This window comes from Macrobrachium rosenbergii, chromosome 24 (genome assembly GCF_040412425.1).
Source record: "Macrobrachium rosenbergii isolate ZJJX-2024 chromosome 24, ASM4041242v1, whole genome shotgun sequence".
Classification (NCBI taxonomy): domain Eukaryota; kingdom Metazoa; phylum Arthropoda; class Malacostraca; order Decapoda; family Palaemonidae; genus Macrobrachium; species Macrobrachium rosenbergii.
The window spans coordinates 32,753,830-32,774,667 of NC_089764.1; the positions used below are offsets into that span (position 1 = coordinate 32,753,830).

Sequence of the window (20,838 nt, forward strand, 5' to 3'; positions counted from 1 at the left end):
AAGCAACACACAGACACTGTAAATAAAAGTCTGTCACAGATAATAAAATTAGTCTGAGGAGAACATCACAAACTAGTTTACCCTCTCAACCCGGAGGTATTACAAAACAAAGAGACCTCCTAAAGACAAAATTACCAGAATCAGACACTCCCTGAACAAGTTCCACAGACCAATTGACTTTTTAAAAGTGAAAGTATCACACAAGAACGAACCTCTCACAAGCAAAAGTGTCACAATAAACTTCCTGCAAGCAAAATATCAAAAGAAACCAACCAAAACTTCGGACACTGAAATATGAAAGTATCACAGGCTAACATACTATCTGAAAACCGAAACTATCACGGACCAAGACACTTTCTAAAGCAAAATCTACCAGGGGCAAAGACTCCCCGAATCCTTCCTAAATCCAGGACTTGTTTCAAACACCAGCTAACATATCCTGTGCTTTAAACTTGATACTATAGATTCATATAATACTAATGATGAGGAGTCCTAATTCTGTCATTGTGCACCAAAAAGACAGTCTCAGATTATCACAAGCAAGACCTGAAGCCTGAACTCCACTCTCTGAATTACCAGTTTATCACAAGCACTAATTAAATGTCCAGCACTGGTATTCATTCCGTGTTCTTGTCATGTACCAATTTATAACAAATCTTGACATGATGTACTTTTAACAATCTTTTCTTCTTTAAATCTTTACCTGCCTGAGCACTTTTTATGAACAAAGTCAACAGCCTTGACAGGGCTCCAAACGGAAATCAGCTTGCAAAGAGAGACAGTTTATAGGAAAATGTGATGAAGAAATGAATATAAAGGAATAGAAAACAACAATGATGCACCTGATATTCAGGAGACGTCAGTAACAGAGAGCAGAAAATGAATTTGCTCCTCGCTTCAATATCTGGAGATCAGAGGATTCCACATCTGCATTACGCACACTATTCCACATTTTAGTTGTAGCCAAGATAAAACTCTTAGCAAACTCCTAGCTAGAAATTATCGAGGTTTCTTGTACACCAAAATTTACTACTTACAAACCATGAAAAACCTAAGCACAATTCTTAACATCAACTGAACTAATTCTCAGCACTGGTCCATTAACAGCAAAATTTCTATCGTTCAATTATTCCAAAACTTGACTCTCGTGGAATAACACTTTGAATCCCAAGGCATTACGAACAAGAGCTGGATTAAACCACAAACCAACATCATAAAAAAGGGACTTATTTGATCCTAAACTACATATCAGCATACTTCCTGAATGATGTTACTATATCAACACTCAGAAAACCTCTACACAAATCCACTGACACCTAGAAATGTAAGTTGGACAGCAATACAAAACCAAGGAAACTCTAGCATACATTATGGGCAGTGTCTTAACTTACCCAAGACCAGGGTACATTAACTGTAAAATCAGTTGACATTCTAGTGGCTTCTCAAAGATACATTGATTCAGTAAAGCCTGCCAAAGCCATTTCTGGAGCAAAGAAAATGCAACACTAATACATCAGAAATGTCCACAAAGCAATAAAGTAACGTCTCTAATCACATATTCTCTCAGCAACAAAATGACCCCAGACAGTACTATATCACCATTACTTTAAGCACCTCCCATCTGGGTCATACATCTCTAATTCTATGAGTCAAACACAGGGTTCAGTAAACCAGTACAACACTTTCTACAAACATTCAGAGGAAACTTTTCAGTACCTGAAGCCACAGACCAGTGGTTCTCAACCAGGGGGGAATTTCAGAGCTTCAGGGATGGGGGAATTGTGACCACAGATTGGCAGGGTCAAACTGGCTCTAGGACCACATAAAAAGCAATGTACATTGGTCTGCACCACTGAGAGGTCACGCTGGGCTTTCTCTCCGCTAGTTCGTGTTTGTGTTTGTGTTAGTATTTTGTTGCATATTTGGAATACACCTTTTGAGGCAGACCATTTTGGAAAGGGGGGTGGTGGTATTCTGACATATGGTGAAAGGGTGCATGGGGTAAAAAAAAAGGTTGAGAACCACTGCACCAAACCATTACAAAGTGACGTAAACATTTAAAAAACTGGCAATAGAGATTTCTGCATTCTCTGTAAGAAAATGACAACTAGCTTCTCCATAGCATCTAATTCATCTAAATCCTAACCAAACTGTTCATGGGATTACTTTCTATATTTATTAAGCTTTACGTTAGATATCTAACCTGATAATAAGGACAGTTATCTCGTCCTGTTAAATCATAGGGAAAACCTTTGGTTCTAAAATTCAATCTTTTGCTTTCAGTGAAATCTGATACCTCAAACAGCCTCAAAACCTCAGGATGCCTTATGGCAAGGTATTTTGTGAAATAGGCCTATAACAACCTTTCCAGTATACCAAAAGTCACATTATCACACACTAACCATTTTACAAAGGCTTCCACAAACATTCCTCCAAGATTAACACACACACACACCCGACTTTATCTAATTAACTGACGATGTTATGAACTTTGTAAAGTTTCTCACACAGAATTCTAAAGTGGCCTCAACGGTATTTATCCCTCCTTTATTTCAGGTACACGAATGAAATGGAGACCTCAAGATGAGAAGGAGTTTGAGCCACAAGCTGGTACCCCCTTTTGGAACGACGGTTATGTGTCCGAAACATAATTAAAAGTTTTGTCATACTTTTGAGCAAAAGGAGAACTTTTAACTTGCTAAATGTTCTGATAGACTTACTTTAAGGCTTTTAGCACAACCTTTAACTTTCAAAATGTCTTGAAACTATATTATCTTTCAAGACGTCTGAGAGAATATAAATGGTATCGTATTTAAAAATAACCTTGTGGACAATTTGAACGTAAACTTTTGATATATCAGCTTCTGACACAATCCAATGCAGCACCAGCAAAAACGACAAATAAATTCTCTACAAGTTAGAATTATTCCATGACATCACCAAATTCACACAAATTAGGCCAAGAAATGGTATTTGAAATAACAGAACCTAATAATAATTAAATTATAAGCGAAACGTGACAATTCAGAGTAAACAAATTCCCCCCAAAATGAGAAATTTCTTAGAAAATAATCTAAGATTATGAAGTCAAGCATATAGAGCACTTCTGCATCTCACTATATGAAGTAATTTTAGTCAGTTATCCATAATAAAAATAACCCAATTCCATAGATAAGAACCCCTGGAGACAGATCAAAATACTCCTATCAACAAATGTGCACAAGTGAATTTATACACAGCTCTAAGGAAAGAATTCTGACAGCTACAAATTCAACCTTACAGTGGCTAATACATTCGAAAATATATATACTTCATAACCACAAGTCTTTTACTTAATGTTCATCGTTTTCTACATTTTTTAATACAATATTCAGATTCTGTAACAAGACGGGGAGAAAATCTTACAAGAAATCTTAGTGAAAACAGAAAACAGATTGACAAAATGTATAAAAATCGTAGATTTTCTTACAGGTTATTCATAGAAAAAGGAACTAGCGATTGTTTTGGGGGGCCATTATACTGGTTTGATGCAAAATTCTGACAATGAAAATATACGGGGTCAGTTACCCCGTTCATAAGACACTACAGGTTAACCAATCATTTGCTGAAGTACGAAACTACAGCCATGAATGTAAGCCTATAGGCTTATCTTGGTGATAGCCTAGCCACGTCCACCTTAGGCTTACTGTACTTAACATCATTCTTTGACATTTGGGTGGTAGAACATATCTTCCCTAGACACATAGAAAACTGGAAAAGTACGAGGGAAGTGTATACGAGACTTCTTCCCATCTCGGCAATCAGTTGTCAGATTAGAAAACTTAAGCCCTTTGGGTCGGCTTCAAAGTTGGCAACCGACTGGTTTCATTACCTCCAGCTGAGGGCGCGCTCTCTCTCTCTCTCTCCTTCGGGGCATTGCAATGCTAACCCCACGGAGTCCTTTATTTTCAAGTTTTTTTCTACAATCTTTCCAGTTTTGTGTTCATACAGTGTATATATTTGTACATATAAGAAGACTTCTGTACTTCAGCTTACATCCCTTAAAAATGAGCAAAAATTCACAATTTTCTTCAAACTGTTCAGGTTTACAAGTTAATTTATAATCATTGCAGACACTGCTCTAGTTCTCACTTTGTACACAGCGCTAAAGAAAGGCTTCATTTCTCAAGTATTAAGGTCAAATGAACCTCCTAACTTTATCACATTAGAAAAACATGAAATGTTGAAAATTTACGACAAAAAAACAAGAGAATTCACTTAAATTTAGGCACTAAAGCAAATATTACACCCAAAGATTTACCTATTTCATACCCTAATCTAAGATCGTAATATCTGTGATTATGGAAACACTGAACACCCACAAACGTTTTAAGTGTGCGTTTAGAATAGGTACTTAGTATGTTCACAGGAAGAGTTTATAAGTGTGAGAATGTCAAGAGTGAGGTATTTAATCCCTGTGTCTAGAAGTAATGGAAAAAGTACCTGAAGGCACGTGAATGAGGGGAATTCAAGGGTGAAATGTGTAATGGAAAAAGCACCTTTGAAGATACATAGTGTGAATACGGGTGAATTCAAGTGTGAAATTATGCTTTAAAAGACTTTGATGAGGCACAAAAGTAAGTAAATGTGTGTGTGTGTGTGAGAGAGAGAGAGAGAGAGAGAGAGAGAGAGAGAGAGAGAGAGAGAGAGAGAGAGAGAGAGAGAATGTAATTCCTTTAAAGCAAAGTATGCAGAAATTGGTCAACAAATTGTCAGGGTTTTATTACAGCATGGAAAGTGAAAGTGTGCAATTCTGCAGCTTAGAAGTTGTACTGGAAAAATTCCCTTGAATGTGAAATGTGTGATTTCAAGCTGACAGAAATGGAAGTCTAGTCAGAATGGAAGGTTAAGAGGAAGAAATAAGAACAATGTTTCTAAGTAGTCTACAACAATATCTCGTTCCTATATCCGGCTTCTACAGATAAGACTGCACAATAGTTTTACTATCTCAGATTACGGCCAGTGGGGAAAGTCTCCACATTTAGTTTTTCTAACCTAGATTACAATATCTGCATGGTATACCATACCTAAGGAGATGCTGGATATTACAATTTTCTTGAATTATTTTGGTACCTCTAATGTATTTCCAGTAGTTTTTAAGTTTATTTCATTTTATTATCAACTAACAAAGGCACTAATTGCTTTTTCTAGCTGAATGAAGCTTCAGACTTGGTGAGAGCTGAGCAATAAGCTGAAATACAGACATTCTTGTACAGTAAAATCAATTTACAATTTGGTATTACAATCATTTTTCCATTATTCAAAATTTGAAGTTAAATTTTTAACAATAACAGTTAAATTTTCAATTATAACAGTTAACTGAACCTAGATCTGGTAAATTTAAATTCAATGGGAACTCTATGCATAATTCAATACTAAAAAAATCATTATACCTTAACTTAAAATTCTCCATATGTCAAGACACTGTTGCACTTGTTCTTCTAAAATGGACTAAACCCATAACTCAGAAATAACTTAATTTCTCAAATAACTGACGTTAGAGTCACAAGCGATTTAAGACAGACCTTCTTGAAATGTAACTACAGATCATCTCAGAATTGATTTGGGTCCTAAGCTTAGACAGAACTCTTCTGTCAAGATTTAACTTCTGAGAACTATTCTTGAGGCCAAGAGTACGTACAACAAAACTCCCTTCTGCTCGCTGTTCTACCTTTCTTACGTTAACTACTCCAATTTACAACGTCCAGGGAAAAGCAGTCCCTTTGTGAGAACCTTACATGGAAAGAGATAGGTGTGATTTGCTTGTATTGCAAAACGGTTAAAGAGAGTATTCAATTAAATAGCAACTCTCTTAATGGCTATGATGAGTCTATGCTGAGGAAGGAATTTGCCTTGTATGTCAGATGTCTGGAAAATACTTAGTGTCCTAGTGAAAAAGAAATGACTAGATCTCAAGATTAACATTAAATCAAATAAACTCTCCACATAACTGAGAATGCTTATTCATTCATCTGCCAAATATAGCCCTGTCAAACGCCCTCTGAAAGAGCACTTTCGAATTTACTTACATACCCAAGACACCATTGTTAATGATACCTAATCTCATTTAAGGCAACGCTTTGAATTTGAGCCTACTTACAGATTTATTGACCTATGATATTTTCAGAAAAACAAAATTATCCTCAAGTAATGCATTCAATATGACTGAATCATTTGCCTAAAATACCATTATCAGTATACCGAATGCCCTTTAAAGTAACAGTGAAATTTAGAGTTCACTTGTTAAATAATTTATCTATGATACATTTGACAGCAATACCAAAATGCCCTCAAAGTAACACTTTCAGTTTGGAACCTTCACGCGCAACCAGTGTCTTGAAATATGCAGAGATGCCATGAGAACAATGCTCTTGATAAGGTCCTCTCCAATGTTTACACAATTAATGAAGCATTATTGTCATTTCAAGCTTTGTAAAATAAATTCACAGAGTTTTGTTCAATCGCTTGAAAATAATGACAAGTTCTTCATCTGTCATTAATTTTGAGATAAAACTAATTAACTAAGTACTGAGGTCAATGCTTCGGGATGAGTTCTCTCTCTCTCTCTCTCTCTCTCTCTCTCTCTCTCTCTCTCTCTCTCTCTCTCTCTCTCTCTCTCTCTCTCGTATTAAACAGAGCTTTTCAATAACCTCAATTTCAGAGTAGTATAAAAACCAACGCTTATATAACATTACAATAATACGAGACCTCGGAACTATTACTAATTTTCTAAAGTAAGTCTGATACAAATCACTAAATAAACAAAATATGGACAGAACTTTCAAAAGTACACGAGAAGCTTTATTCCAAGTCCCTACTATGATAAAGCCAGTTTAATGGTACCTATATGACTCACTGAGGAAAAATAACAAATCATTTACACTTCAGCCGAAAATATTACCTATTCTATAAATGTTAATACCACACAACTATTCCTATAAAATCAGTAAAACCTATTGCTCGCAACGGTTGAACTTTTTGCTATTGACAGTTTTGAACTCCGAGAAAATGACAGAAAGTAATAATTATAACCTACCATTAATCTCATGCGACCTTCGTACCCAGGCAAGTGTGCAATGAACAATGACCCACTAAGTTGATGAAGAAACTATCCTTCAGCATATACTTGACTTCTCGATATAATATATTTAAAATGTAGCCTTGACGACCTGGTATAGTTGATGTTTTGCTAATATGAAATTCACGTATAATATCACCCAGCCTGAAATATTCTTAACTACCTGATAGATATTAAACTAATGAGAATTATAGTTACACAATGTACTATCCTGAAATGAACTACGCTCCTTGGAAATCCTAGCAAGAACATTATATGATAAAACGTGGCTGTATTGAATTCGTAATGCATTTAAATTAAGAGAGAGAGAGAGAGAGAGAGAGAGAGAGAGAGAGAGAGAGAGAGAGAGAGAGAGAGAATCGTGAAACAACCTAAGCTTATTGACAACCGATTTGAAACTTATGAATCTTATCAAAAAATAAAAGACCCTAAAGCAGACCACATAGCTAATACGCGCACAAGAAAATTATTTATGTATCCGGAGACTCTGAGCTACTTGTAACCGGTATCAAACAGGTTCAGAATCAAGCTGAAACAAAACTATGTATCCTGAAACATACACATCATTTGATAACTAATATTAAACTGATGAGAAATTTATATAGGAAATCTATGCACCCTGGAAAATGCAGAGCTGAGAGTCAATTTTATACTTGTCAGAAATGAAAATAAAACTAGCCTGAAATATTCTACTATTTGACTTACTCAGTTTATGAATCTCACGTGGAAAAATCTACGTATTCTGAAGAATACCGAAGTACCACGTAGGTACTGTTAAACTCATAAGAAAATTAAGTTAAAACTATACGTCCAGACACACTATGCTATTAAATAGCTGTCAGGGAAATTTAAGCTGAAAGTAAACGATATATATACCTATCCTTAATCTCACTGGACTATAACCTCATGTAACAAAGGCTCCTGGAGTTCCTACTCAGAAATTACAAGAAGCAAAGCTGGTCTTGGCTCAGTCTTGGGTGAACGGGCACTATTATAACCCTGGTTCTAGAACTACATAATCCTATAAATATAACCCTACCTTACTTTTAAAAATAGTCAGAGGAGACAAGATTGTCATTCTCTCTCTCTCTCTCTCTCTCTCTCTCTCTCTCTCTCTCTCTCTCTCTCTCTCTCTCTCTCTCTCTCTCTCTCTACAAAAACACGACGCTTCCCAGCATCTATGTTAATAAAGCCATTTTTTTCACATTTTGGCCCACTGTACAAATCTGGTAAATAATGACACTGTAGACGCCTCTTGAATTCCCAAGTGAGACTTGTAGAAATTTGATCATTCAAACTGTATAGTCTCCTCTTGAATTTCAAGGCGAGAGCTGTCCTGTCCTATCTTTGCTTGCAAGTTGCAGAAGACACTTCCTGAAGGAATGAGGAAGAAGTTAACGATATGCCACGTCCAGATCTTTTGGTTTACAATTTATTAAACTGAAGGATAGTTCGTTATTCCCTTTTACTGAGAGGAGGGTACATGGGACAGAGTCTTCTGAGACCCGTACGCACGTCGTAAGTCTTCTATCAAGGGCACCTTAATGAAATTAGATTTTATCTGTTCACTGCTACAGTAAATGTTGACTTGAAATTGGATTGTAATGTAAATTTCACTGAAAAAGAAAAAGGCTTCTTAGTGTAGTTTTCAGTTAGCAAAATACAGTAAAGAGTTCCCAGTATTTATCTATAGTATTATTATTATTGTTAGTGTTATTATTATTATTATTGCTAACTGTGCCTGACCATAACATTTATAAAACCATTTCAACCTTTTCACGTAATCTGGTAAGATTTTTCAGCACTGTAATATCCTGCCTCTTTCATTGGTTTGAAAATAATTTAAGTATCGCCTAACTGGCTCATTTAGTTCCAGTAGAGAGCCTTTACTCCTTCCACTACCTGGATATCTCACGGTACTTATAAAAACCACACATTCGGTATAACAACCGCAACTTATCCAAAATTACAGCGGAAATGGCAGAGAAAGTTCAATTAGTCTTACGGAGCCTCAAAAAGATAAGACTTTACGTAAAAAGACATGTGAATACTAAGATCTATATCTTCTAGTTCGCTTCAGTACTGCAAACAGGGTTACTTTATCAAAACGAATTAGCTTTCAAAATATTCCAGGGCTTTTGGGACTGATGGTGCACACGCTTCAGTTTCACTTCCAATCTCACTACTTTCATTCCGTCTTAGGCCTAGGCACAAACCTTTAAATTGCATCACACCAGTCTGAAGCTTAGACACCGTCTGAACTGCCATTTCTATCCCGCCCAAATAACACACATTCCCAAAGAAGGACATTTCGTGCGCTGCAAACACCTGCCTTCTTGAAGTGTCATACAACTTATCTGGGGCACTTTCTTCAAAATTCTTCAGTTATCCGGTTCACGAACTTGCTAGAAGTAGATCGCCTGAAGGAGTGGGAAAGAAGTTAATTAAATCATGGAAAATGGAGGTCTTTTAGGAGCAAATGTCCTAGGTATGAACCAGTAATCATGTATGCCTAGAACGTTCCAGTGGATAACCTGAGTAAAAACTACCTGAACCATTAAAGGCAGTCCCGATTTAACTCAGGTATTCCATAAATGTTGTATGGAATGTAGGAATATAGAATTTAGGTCAAAGGCCAAGCACTGGGACCTATGAGGTCATTCAGCACTGAAAGGGAAACTGAGAGTAGTAAGGCTGAGAGAAGGCAGGCTTGGAAGGTGTAACAGGAGGAAAAACATCAAAGCAGTGGGTGGAAAGTACGATGGAAGAAAGAGAATATGAAAGGAGGTACGGTAAAAGGAAAGAAATGGGTTGCAGGTAGGGGTCGAAGGAACACTGCATAGAACCTTAAGTAATGCCTACGGGGCATAAATAATGTAGTCCTGAATCAGTAACGCTGTTGTACCTCCCGTCTGATTCAGGAAAAATATGTGAATAACCCTTCCTCTGAATCACTGCTAACGGCCTTCACGTCAAAAGTTGTCCTGTAATAACGTGGTCCTGTCCCGCCATTCTGGACAAATACCCTGCTGTACACTTTAAAGGTGGTTTCAACCATTATATAAGCCTGTCTTTCAGTTCGTTAAAAATGCAGTTAAATAAGCTGTGATATCTTGAAGATTCTACAGTAAAGGCCCAAAAATTCCATAAGGGTAGTGTTTACTACAGCAGGAAGACATGTTTTTTTGTGTGTAGCAGTCAAATTTGTCAACACCCAAATGAACAGAATATCTTTTAACCAGTGATCTTTTGCAAGTAGCATGCAAGCAAATCTCTTAAGTATTTTGAATCTATGAGCTTTATGTCTAACCCTTTGAGAAATCAAGTGGACCATATAAATATGTCCCAGTTGATATTTTTTTGGTCGCAACATCGCCTTCAATACAGTTTTACATTGCCAGTGTCCACAGAGCAGCTTTCCTTATTTTGTAAAAGGAAAAAATCTGTACATCGAATTTTTCGAGCAAGTGTTCAAGGTCGACTGATTTATGATTGATTTGTGGAATTGAGGCTGCAAAGCCAAAGGCACTGAAGAGGCACTGAAGAGGCACTTTAGGCCATTCAGCGTTCAAGACAATAAAAAGAGGGAGTTGGAGTGGCTGAACAGCAAGATAGAGAGACCCAGAAAATATAGGAGACGAAATCCAAGGAACTGAAGGTGGAACTTCGTACAGTTGGACTAACAAGTAACAGTTAAAGGTGTTGGACAGTCAAAAAGGAACTAGGAATGAAGTTAAAAGTAAAAGGCTAAAACGTGGATACAACTAAGGGCCGATGGGATGCTGCAAACGCCCTTTAGTGATGTTTGCAGTGCACCACGTGAGGTACACTTGCTTCACATTTACACAAGCTTGTCACGGCTCCTTTCGACACTTTATTTGACCTCCATTACGTTCCATTTACTTCAATTCATTTAGTTCTTAGGCCCTACAGTTGCCGGCCAGCCAAAGCCTTGGCACTCACAACTTGGCACACCTGATTTCTGTGTTCCTCATTTGTGTATGATTTCAGTGGTGACTTTCCACCACAGTTCTTGAGATGCTTTACTTGCATCTGGCCTTTATCTTCCTCCTAACAGAGCCATTCGACGTCAGCCTATGTTTTTGTTCATTTTCTTCTCAGCAGCAGTAATTTTGACTGTTGCCTTCTCACATAATTGATTTAAGCTTGCAGTCTTTTGCACAAATTCCATGCGCCGTAAGTCGTCTTCTGCCTGACTGAAACAGCTTTAGACTAATCGACTTTCCGAAGTCTTCTCATTCCACTCAAGTACGTTCAGTAATGAGCCTGCAAATGAAAAATCACGGCACACACAGAAAGCAGAACTTACTCGAATAAGAATTGGTGCAACCTAAACCTTCCTTTAACGAGTTCGTCAAATTATAGTTCTTCTATGCACCGCCTGACTTTACGTAGCTTAGTATGAAATGTAAGTGACAACGATCAACGTGGGAAAGATCCCAGTGCAAACTGTATATATATATATTGCAAAATCAGTATACTGAACGGGAGATAGCAAATCAAACGTTCATTATATGGTTGAAAAGGAAGCCGGGATTGCCATGGAATCCATTTGTAAGGGCTAAGCTCTATATTACGGACCCCATGAAAACCAAGTCTTTGAAAAAAAAAAAAACAAGATTCTTCCTAAGCAGGAGGCCTTTTGAGTATAGCGTTGTCAAACATGTCAGATGACGTCACACTTATCGAAAGGTTTAATCAGTGGTTCATAATACAATAATTACTGTACGGCAGCTGCTAGGCAAAAAACTTGTGACTTTGAATGTCAGTTGGCTACAGAAAACATTGATTTCAGATTCTTACGAACTGCACATGACTATCATAAACATTGTAAGTTCCCAACAAATGAATTTATTGCGATAATATAATTAGACCCATAAATCATGAAAGCAATACCACTTTAGATTAATCCAATATCCGACTCTATTTTCTCTTCAAGAAATCTTTTGAGTAAACCAACATTTGGCTGAAATATTGGACACTAAAATGACAAACTATCTCTTCAGCTCCATCCAAATCGCTTCGAGAAATCTTGCAACAGATTAACGTTCATTATCATGATACACTAGCTTCCATTACCGAGAATTAGACTAATGCACAAATAACTGAGTATATCAGTTTTTTTATTATTCATATCTACAGTTACACTGTATGTTAACCATACGCTTCCTAATCTTTGATCAGGTCAAAGAAAGTGATTTGCACATTCCTTACCAACAGGGAGTAAGTGGCCACTCGATGCTATTGTTGCAGAAAAATCGAATCCTGAAGATGCCTTGTCACGGCTCTGACGAGATCAGTTGTTCGTGACGCCCAGAGATCTGAGAAACAAGAAATGAATCATGAGTATGGTCTGGGTTGAATCTCACTTAAAACCACAGCAGAGGGATTGGACCTATCTAGTATTTGGAAGTTAATTGTCTTGAAAAATAATCCAAGCAAAGTGCGTCTTAGTCCTTCATGTTTCAGGAGCGCAGCCCTAAGAGCAGATATAGTGGGAGGGTCAAGTACTCTCACTATACAGTACAGTGCACGAGTTATGAGGGAGGATTAAATCAAGAAGCAGTTTCTTTAAAAAATACATAACTGAACTTTACTGGCAGATGTATAATGACTTGAGTGAAGGAGGTGCCATTTAGCCTATTAATATGATGGGAGATCGGAAGGTATACGTGAGCAGCAGCAACAGCTGTCTTGAAGATTCTTGAAACCTTTTAGTGATGCAACAGAAACCCCTCAAAAGCTACCAGTGGCCGGGTGATTTTCTACCTTGCCCACACTTCGTACCAGTACTTCAATAACTTCGTGTTAACAGATATAGGTTATGGCAGAGGTTACCAAACTTTTTGTTCCTCGGTACCCCTTGGGCTTTTTTATAGGGTCCCATGTACCCCTAACACTAAAAATTAAGCTTAATATTAAAAAAGAACATTTTGATATTTTAAATTTATGGAGTCTGCATGTGTAGATTACATAGGTATCTTAAATGGTGAGAACAGAAATAAAGCAATTACTAAGGTAATTTATATTTTGATCCAGCACATACAATACATACCTTTTTATTATCATCCAAAACATTCAGACCAAATGTACCCCCTGAAACGTGCAAATGTACCCCTGGGGGTACATGTACCCCCGTTTGGGAACCCCTGGGTTATGGAAATGAACAAGCGGCGGCATAAGCTGAATATCTCTATCCATAAAATTTATTGAGCCAGACAAATCAGACAATATCAGACCAGAATCAGATCATGAATGCAATAAGGTTTATAGATTAGAACAGAATCGAACAGAATATACAGAATTTAGGCCAAAGGTCAATCACTGGGACCTATGAGGTCATTCAGCGCTGAAACGGACATTGACAGTAAAAGGTTTGAAAGGTGTAACAGGAAGAAAACCTCAAAGCAGTTGCATTATGAAACAATTGTTAGAGGAAGGTTGAGGAAAGTGAGGTGGAAGAAAGGGGTTGCAACTATAGGTGCCATGGAAGGGACGCTGCATACATACATCCACGCATTACTCAAAACAATAATAGTGTCTCCTCGTGCCTATAAAATGACGCCAGATAGAGAATCCTACTGGGACAGATGAGGCTGGCGAGAAGCACTGCCATATTGTGCCTGTCACTCAACATGTAAACAAACGACTAAATCCAGCGAACGGCAGCATTCTATGACGAGATAAAGCAATGGCAAGGTGCTAAGCAAGCTCCATTTACGAAATGCCCGAGGTGCCATCGTCGACATATATTAAAAGTGTGAGAAGTTATAGTGAGAAGTAATGAGAGTGGGGGAATGATCTCAGCGCCTTCAAATATTGGTGGAACACCTTCAGTTTGGGAAGCAGGCAGACAGTGACCCCGTATGTCATTGCTCAGACCTGTGAGTTGTCCCAAAGACAGGCCTCATGCTCTTTATAGAATCATGATTGGTTACCTACATTCAGTGTGGAGCTAATGATTCTCTTTCTAACGATCATCATAGTCCTAAAAATGAATCCCTGGTGGTAAATCTTATTCCTTCGTATTCAAGGCCATTTATATAGATTTCAAGCGTTGACTGTCAGGTCATAAACCCCGCTTTAAAAATGACTAACAGAACCTATAGGCCTACAAGCAGTCACCAAAGGGTACAGTTTCCCGCTGAAACCACTTATAATAATAATAGAGGCTCAAGCACTCGTTCAGAATTTCTTCCTTAAAAGCCAATTGTTTAACAGACCCGCAATAAACCATAAATCCAGTTCCGAAACGAACAGCAGTTCTAGGAAAAAAGGGAGTCAAACTGTAATCAAGAATCAGAGCCTATGTTACAGTTTCAAAAGCGACTATAGGGGACTGTCAAATGGGAACAGCTTTCCACGGAGTACTGGATTCCGTCCACCTTCCCGAACTTACACTAACAGCATAAGCAATGGGCATTCCTGTTGAAGCATCTATAGTCAAGTTCCACAGTATTTGTCATGCTCTGGGTTTTACACCAATAATCATATCGCAAAACATACCTCCTCAGTGCTCATTAACATTAGCAATATCTAGAAGCTCAAATGGCACAAACATTCATAGTGTTGTCATTTTAAACTGCCACAGAATGAAGGAAAAACTTCCTTATTAATTTCAGCTACCATAGGAACTTCAAACTACAACAGATACACAATATTCGCTCGATTCAATCACATCATCCCAGGTGGAGGAGGAACACTTAACCGGTTTACCTTAGATCGCTGTGTAATAAAGGGAGTTAGGCTGAAGGTAAATTGATATGGTGCAGATAAGTGGTATTCTGATAATTTACTCACATTTTCATTTGTTTAGTTGTTAATTTATATGTTTTTCTAATAACTGGTCTCCTCAATCTGTATTTTCCTTCACCTCCTGTTACTTCTTTCGAGTGAACACCACACGCTTTGGAAACCTGAATTTCAAGTCAGTGGCCCCTTTGGTGGGCTTCTTCCATATGAATAGGGTTCATCTTATGAATAATAATAATAATAATAATAATAATAATAATAATAATAATAATAATAATAATAATAATAATAATAATAATAATAATAATACTGAGATGCTGTCAAAACAACGACACACTGGGAGTCGCTTAGTAAGATTGGTCTCTGCCCCTGGACTATCAAGCAACGATTGGCAGAAAGGACACCTTCACGAGGAACATCATAATTACCTTCAGGAACCACTTGTTATCCTATTTAGTGCATTTTACATGAAAGCACTTTTCCGACCTCATTTTCATAGGCAGGTATCATAGACTAATCAGAGGCACAGGATGAACAACTACACAAAATATACACAGGACGTCAAACTTAATATTCAGTATGAAATCTGAATCAGAGCTTGAATGGAACTGGGTTGGCAACAATGTTCCTGACCCTGCCCTTGCATATTTAAGGCGACACTTCTGGTACAAAGTTTAGTCTTCTTCAGTCCTGCTTAAGTTTTATTAGTGTATCCCGTCTTAAGGTTCACATTTCTATATGGGAACTGTGTACTCAACACCTTCAGTAACGTGTGTTTTTATGACAAAAATGATTTGTGCCTTTTTTGGACCTATGGAAATGTTTGTACACCCCCTCCTCCTCCTCCTCCTCCTCCTCCTCCTCCTCCTCCTCCTCCTCCTCCTCCTCCTCCTCCTCCTCCTCCCTCCTCCTCCTCCTCCTCCTCCTCCTCCTCCTCCTCCTCCTCCTCCTCCAGAAGTGTAGCGATGTCAGTAAAATAAAGAAAATTTTTCACTCAGTAAATTCCTGACTTACCTGATCTGTCGAAAGACCTTGAGAGTTGTATCGAATTTCTTCCTCGTGGGTGGACAGAAACTATTTGGAGCGCTACCCTATCTGTCGACAAAAATGATTCTACATTAATGACTTATTACAGAAAACAGTTTGGTACAAATAATCATAAGCAGGTCTAAAATAAATTTAACAAGCAATTGTATCATTTGATTCCTCAAGTCACATAGCTTTGAGGGCAAAACAGCCTCTCTCTCCTCTCTCTCTCTCTCTCTCTCTCTCTCTCTCTCTCTCTCTCTCTCTCTCTCTCTCTCTCTACACACATAACACACGACTGGCGTCGTGTAGCGTAACATCAGAAACGTTGAAATCCCCTGAAGTGACGCCAACTGCAACCGAGTAATGCTCCTGTTACCAGTTCCTGATATCAAACGCGACTGACCCTTCGGAAGGAACGCTCGTTAAGCAGTTTGTCATTTGTCCCTTCTTTCGAATGCTTCTCCAGGGCATCAAGACTTGGCGACGTTTATTTCGACCACATCACGCCCTGAATTGAAAATGTGTACAGCATTTCACATTCAAATGACAAACCTTCGTTAATGACCAAACACACTCCATAAATCCTGAACGTTTTTTTGAGTGTTTACTTGGCAGTCAAACACATTTCCCCCTCCCCACAACCCCCAGCACCCCCGCCCCCCTTCTCTTTGGATGCTAAACTTAATGTGCTCAGAATCCCGGAGTCCTCACTATATAGTGAATCAAGAGACCAGACGAGTTCATTGTCATCCGGCAGATGTTCATTTGTCAGTATTGCAGAAATGGAAGCTGGTCTCATGAACGAACGCTGGACAGCCTTTGATCAAACCTGAATGTCACTTTTGACTTACAAGCTCTACAAAACGAGCTGTGTCATAACCAACTCTAATATATTCCAATCTACGTCTCACTCTTTGTCAAGACCAAAAATCATCAAAAGATTTAAAACTGGAAACACTTCGAGTTAAAAGACTTCAGCCTGACTAAACTCTCCTCGGAAGAGTCTGACCTTTCTCTCAACACGTGAAATGTAGTATGAGCCATATGAGAACCTCCTCAAGTATATAGTATCACCTTGATTCGGCTTTGGTATACATAAACCGAGCAGAACAAGTCCAGGCACTTTGTTGGAAATAGCTGCGTTCTACTCAAAACATTGCTTTACCTGAATTACTAATTCGACTTATTGGAGTGGAATGGAATATGTAGAATCTGTAGAATTGAGGCCAAAGGCCGAGCGCTGGAACCTGTCTCATATAAATCCATTCAATAAGCAGGACAAGTTCAACGTATAGGTGACGCCAGATGACCATTACAATGAACAGTTCTTTACAATTACTGAACGCTGGAAGAGGCGACAATCGTCAACATGACAACTTTACTTGGATGCCTTCTCTCTCTCTCTCTCTCTCTCTCTCTCTCTCTCTCTCTCTCTCTCTCTCTCTCTCTCTCTCTCTCTCTCTCTCTCTCTCTCTCTCTCTCTCTGGAGTGGCCTAATCGAAAGGTAGCGTGGCTCCACCCTCATCACATCACTCCTCCCACAGGACTTAAAAAGGAACTCGATTGGTCAAGAAATCCCTTTGATGCTATTCAGGGAACCAATTGCTGTCACCCGTCCTCCCTCTCTCTCTCTCTCTCTCTCTCTCTCTCTCTCTCTCTCTCTCTCTCTCTCTCTCTCTCTCTCAGCCTCTTCATCTTCATCTGCCAAAGAGCTGCCAAACGTATAAAGTTTACATGGATAATATACATACATACATATATATAATTATATATATATATATATATATATATATATATATATATATATATATATATATATATATATATCATTATATATATACACACAATGTGTGTGTGTGTGTAATTTTAGTATAATCACGCTAACCTATTTCAGGTGCCAAATTGTACGATGACAAGCCCTATAGGTCATCCACACTTGGCTTGAGAGAGAGAGAGAGAGAGAGAGAGAGAGAGAGAGAGAGAGAGAGAGAGAGAGAGAGAGAGAGAACCATCTAGGTTATTGACGCGCAAGGAAACTTCAATAACTGGAAAGCAGATGATGATTGCGAATGAATGAGCAACTGATCAGGAACTGATCTGAACACTTTGAGCAAAGCAAATGTATCCGCAATATACTTGAACTCCTGAGATGTACCTGTGAAAACAGCCTTAGTACGGTAAGCACTGATTAGATCAGCATCAACGAACTCCAGTGCAAGGACAGAACTGCAGCAAACACTACACTCATGGACATGAGACAGCAGCCTATCCAGTGCGACAGCTTAGTCGAAGCTATTAGCTGCCACAAACCATCACACCAGTGAGAGCATTCATGGAAAAATCAAACGTACCATGAAAATTGATGAAGCTCTCTTATTCAAGCGACTGTCTGGTTGATATCCACTGCTATGGACAATGACAATTTTGATTTTGACACCAATTTGAATGATGGTTTTGACACCAATAAGATTTACCTTCAATGTCAACTCCTGGTAGCTAGGTGTTTCAGTAAATATAGACAAGTATATAAGGAGGAAAATTCATGTGATATATACAGTATACTCTGTACAAACGTTGAGCACTCGGGGCGACCATCTAGTCTACCAGAAGTTCCAGACTGGCTTTGATCCAACAAGGTCTTCAGTCAATAACTTCTCTTTCCACAGGACTTGAATGACACTGTTGCACCTCCCAGCTACAGAAGAATGCAGGCTTAGACGGAATTCAGGGGGAGGGAGGAAGGAGACTGTGCTGTATTCACACGCAAGCATTATTGCGATATTTGTTCATAAAATATTACAGGGACTTTGGCACTGGCGTTTTATTACAGAATAAACTGTAGCTATTTAGTGGATTGTGTAATATACTGTATCAAGTTTTTTTTACTTTTATGTCAAATGACCGTGTTGTGAAACAAGAATATGTTATCCCGTCAGTCAAGAATACCAAGAATACAAGTATACCCAGCATGACAAGCTTCAAGAATAGTCTCTATTCTCCCTCTCGAGAAATGGCAATATGCCTGGAAGATCGATTTCACAAGGCACCGCCCCTTCTGTCAAAGGGTTTCCAGTAAATCCATTATATAATGAAATGGTCATGTATCCTGCCGCCAGTGTGTAGTTAAACATTTCAACCTCTATTTCAACGACGGTCGGGAAAGCAGTATATCAGTTTCCATCACTGGAGACCCGACTGTCGGGAACGCAAGGCAACTTGCCTTCAATATATGGAAGACAGTTAGGAGAATAACACCAAACTACCATAAACTAATACCTCATTATATTACATTCTTGTTGGACTGAACGAGGACCTGTGGGAGGTCCTGTGAAGATACAAGTTAGAACCCAGGGCTTTCATCCTACTGCCTGGTCACTCTGGCCGCCCTCTTCCAAGAAACATTGTTCCATAAATCACTAACCTAACATACCTGGAATTTGGTCCAGTTTCCCCAGTGGAAACTGTCGGCCATTAAACCATTTCTCTGGACAGCTTTCAACTTGATGGTTCCAAACCTTCGCATCTTTATTATTATTCTGGACAGAAACCAGCTTCAGCTTCACAAAAACACTTAGATTTTACTCTTTGAAATTTTCAGAGGTTTCAGCTGAGAGAGAGAGAGAGAGAGAGAGAGAGAGAGAGAGAGAGAGAGAGAGAGAGAGAGAGAGAGAGAGAGGGGGGTAAGTCTGTTACGGGCCCTGAACCATAGGCCTACCCATCATTAACCGGTCCTGGTCGTTTTAGCCGTAAGTCACTTCGGCCGTAACATCCAAAACAATGTAAGACGTTATGTTTATGGTATTTACCATTATTATTTCATGTTTTACGTACATCCCCAAGGGGGCTGGTACTAAACACGGCGGCCATTTTGCACGTAAACGTGCTTACGGCCTAAATGACTTACGGCCGAAAAGACCCGAATGCTCATTAACCACCTCATATTTCTGGTAAAAAAAAAAAAATCTGGAAAATCCTTTTGAATAGTGTGCTGTACCATGGGTTGAGGGAAGTAATATGGAAGAAAGAGAATATGAAAGGAGGTACAGTAAAAGGAACGAAAGGGGTTGTAGCAGCTAGGGGCCCATTAAAGGCACGCTGCAAAGAACCTCAAGTAATAGCTGCAGATTCCAACCTTGGGGGACTTCACAATCTACGAGTATCTTTCGAAAATGTTCAAAATTCTCGATCCTGTGACCACAATATTCCTCTCCATAACATTCTCCAGATTCCCAAAGTTAGTTCAAACCTCCACCTCCTACAAAAGCAAGAATATGACCCAATAATGTCAGAAAAAACTACCGAGAAATGTCTCAAGATTTCCAATATAAGAAAAAAAAAACTACCTGGAAACTCCTCGTTCTTAGCGGTGTCCTTATTGCCATTTCTACTGCACCTGTATATCAAAACTACCCTTCCGTTCTCGCGTTTAGAACTACACTGAGGCTTACCGCGGCGCTGTGACAAGACAGGAATTGCTTTGACCAATCAGAGGCCTACGCCATAAACAATGTTCTAACACCTCCCTTTATTGGCTGAAATCTTTGGGTTTTGGTAAAGCGTCTTCGTAGACGATTCCTTATTGGCTGGTGAGACGAAAACCCATTTTCAGAACTTTCTATGGAGATTATTATTACCTCCAGCATTAAGTAAGAAAGTTATTAACAGGTAAATAAATGGATAGAGACACGCAAATAAAATAACTGGGAATCCTCTTAAAAATCCAGTATAATAATGATTAAAACATGTAAATATTCAGTTTGTTAATCGTTAAATGAAAACTGGACAGGAAATCTTTATTTCAGAAGATCCAGCACAAGATTGGATATGAAAGGCATCCAGATTTCTGCCTAGGGACTTCACCTCTGTGGGCATTATAAATTATTTATTATATATATATCAAATAAGCCCAAATACCCTCT

At 38.5% G+C, this 20,838-nt stretch overlaps 1 long non-coding RNA gene across 1 annotated transcript; it reads right to left on the bottom strand.

The window, feature by feature from the left end:
• Window positions 1–966: 966 nt before the first annotated feature.
• On the bottom strand, window positions 967–20,424 carry LOC136851998 (uncharacterized). The gene is made up of 5 exons (XR_010857045.1): window positions 20,263–20,424; window positions 15,905–15,985; window positions 12,353–12,459; window positions 9,334–9,537; window positions 967–8,491 (listed from the first exon to the last, which is right to left on the bottom strand). It is a non-coding gene; the product is annotated as an uncharacterized lncRNA (long non-coding RNA).
• Between the last annotated feature and the right edge of the window lie 414 nt (window positions 20,425–20,838).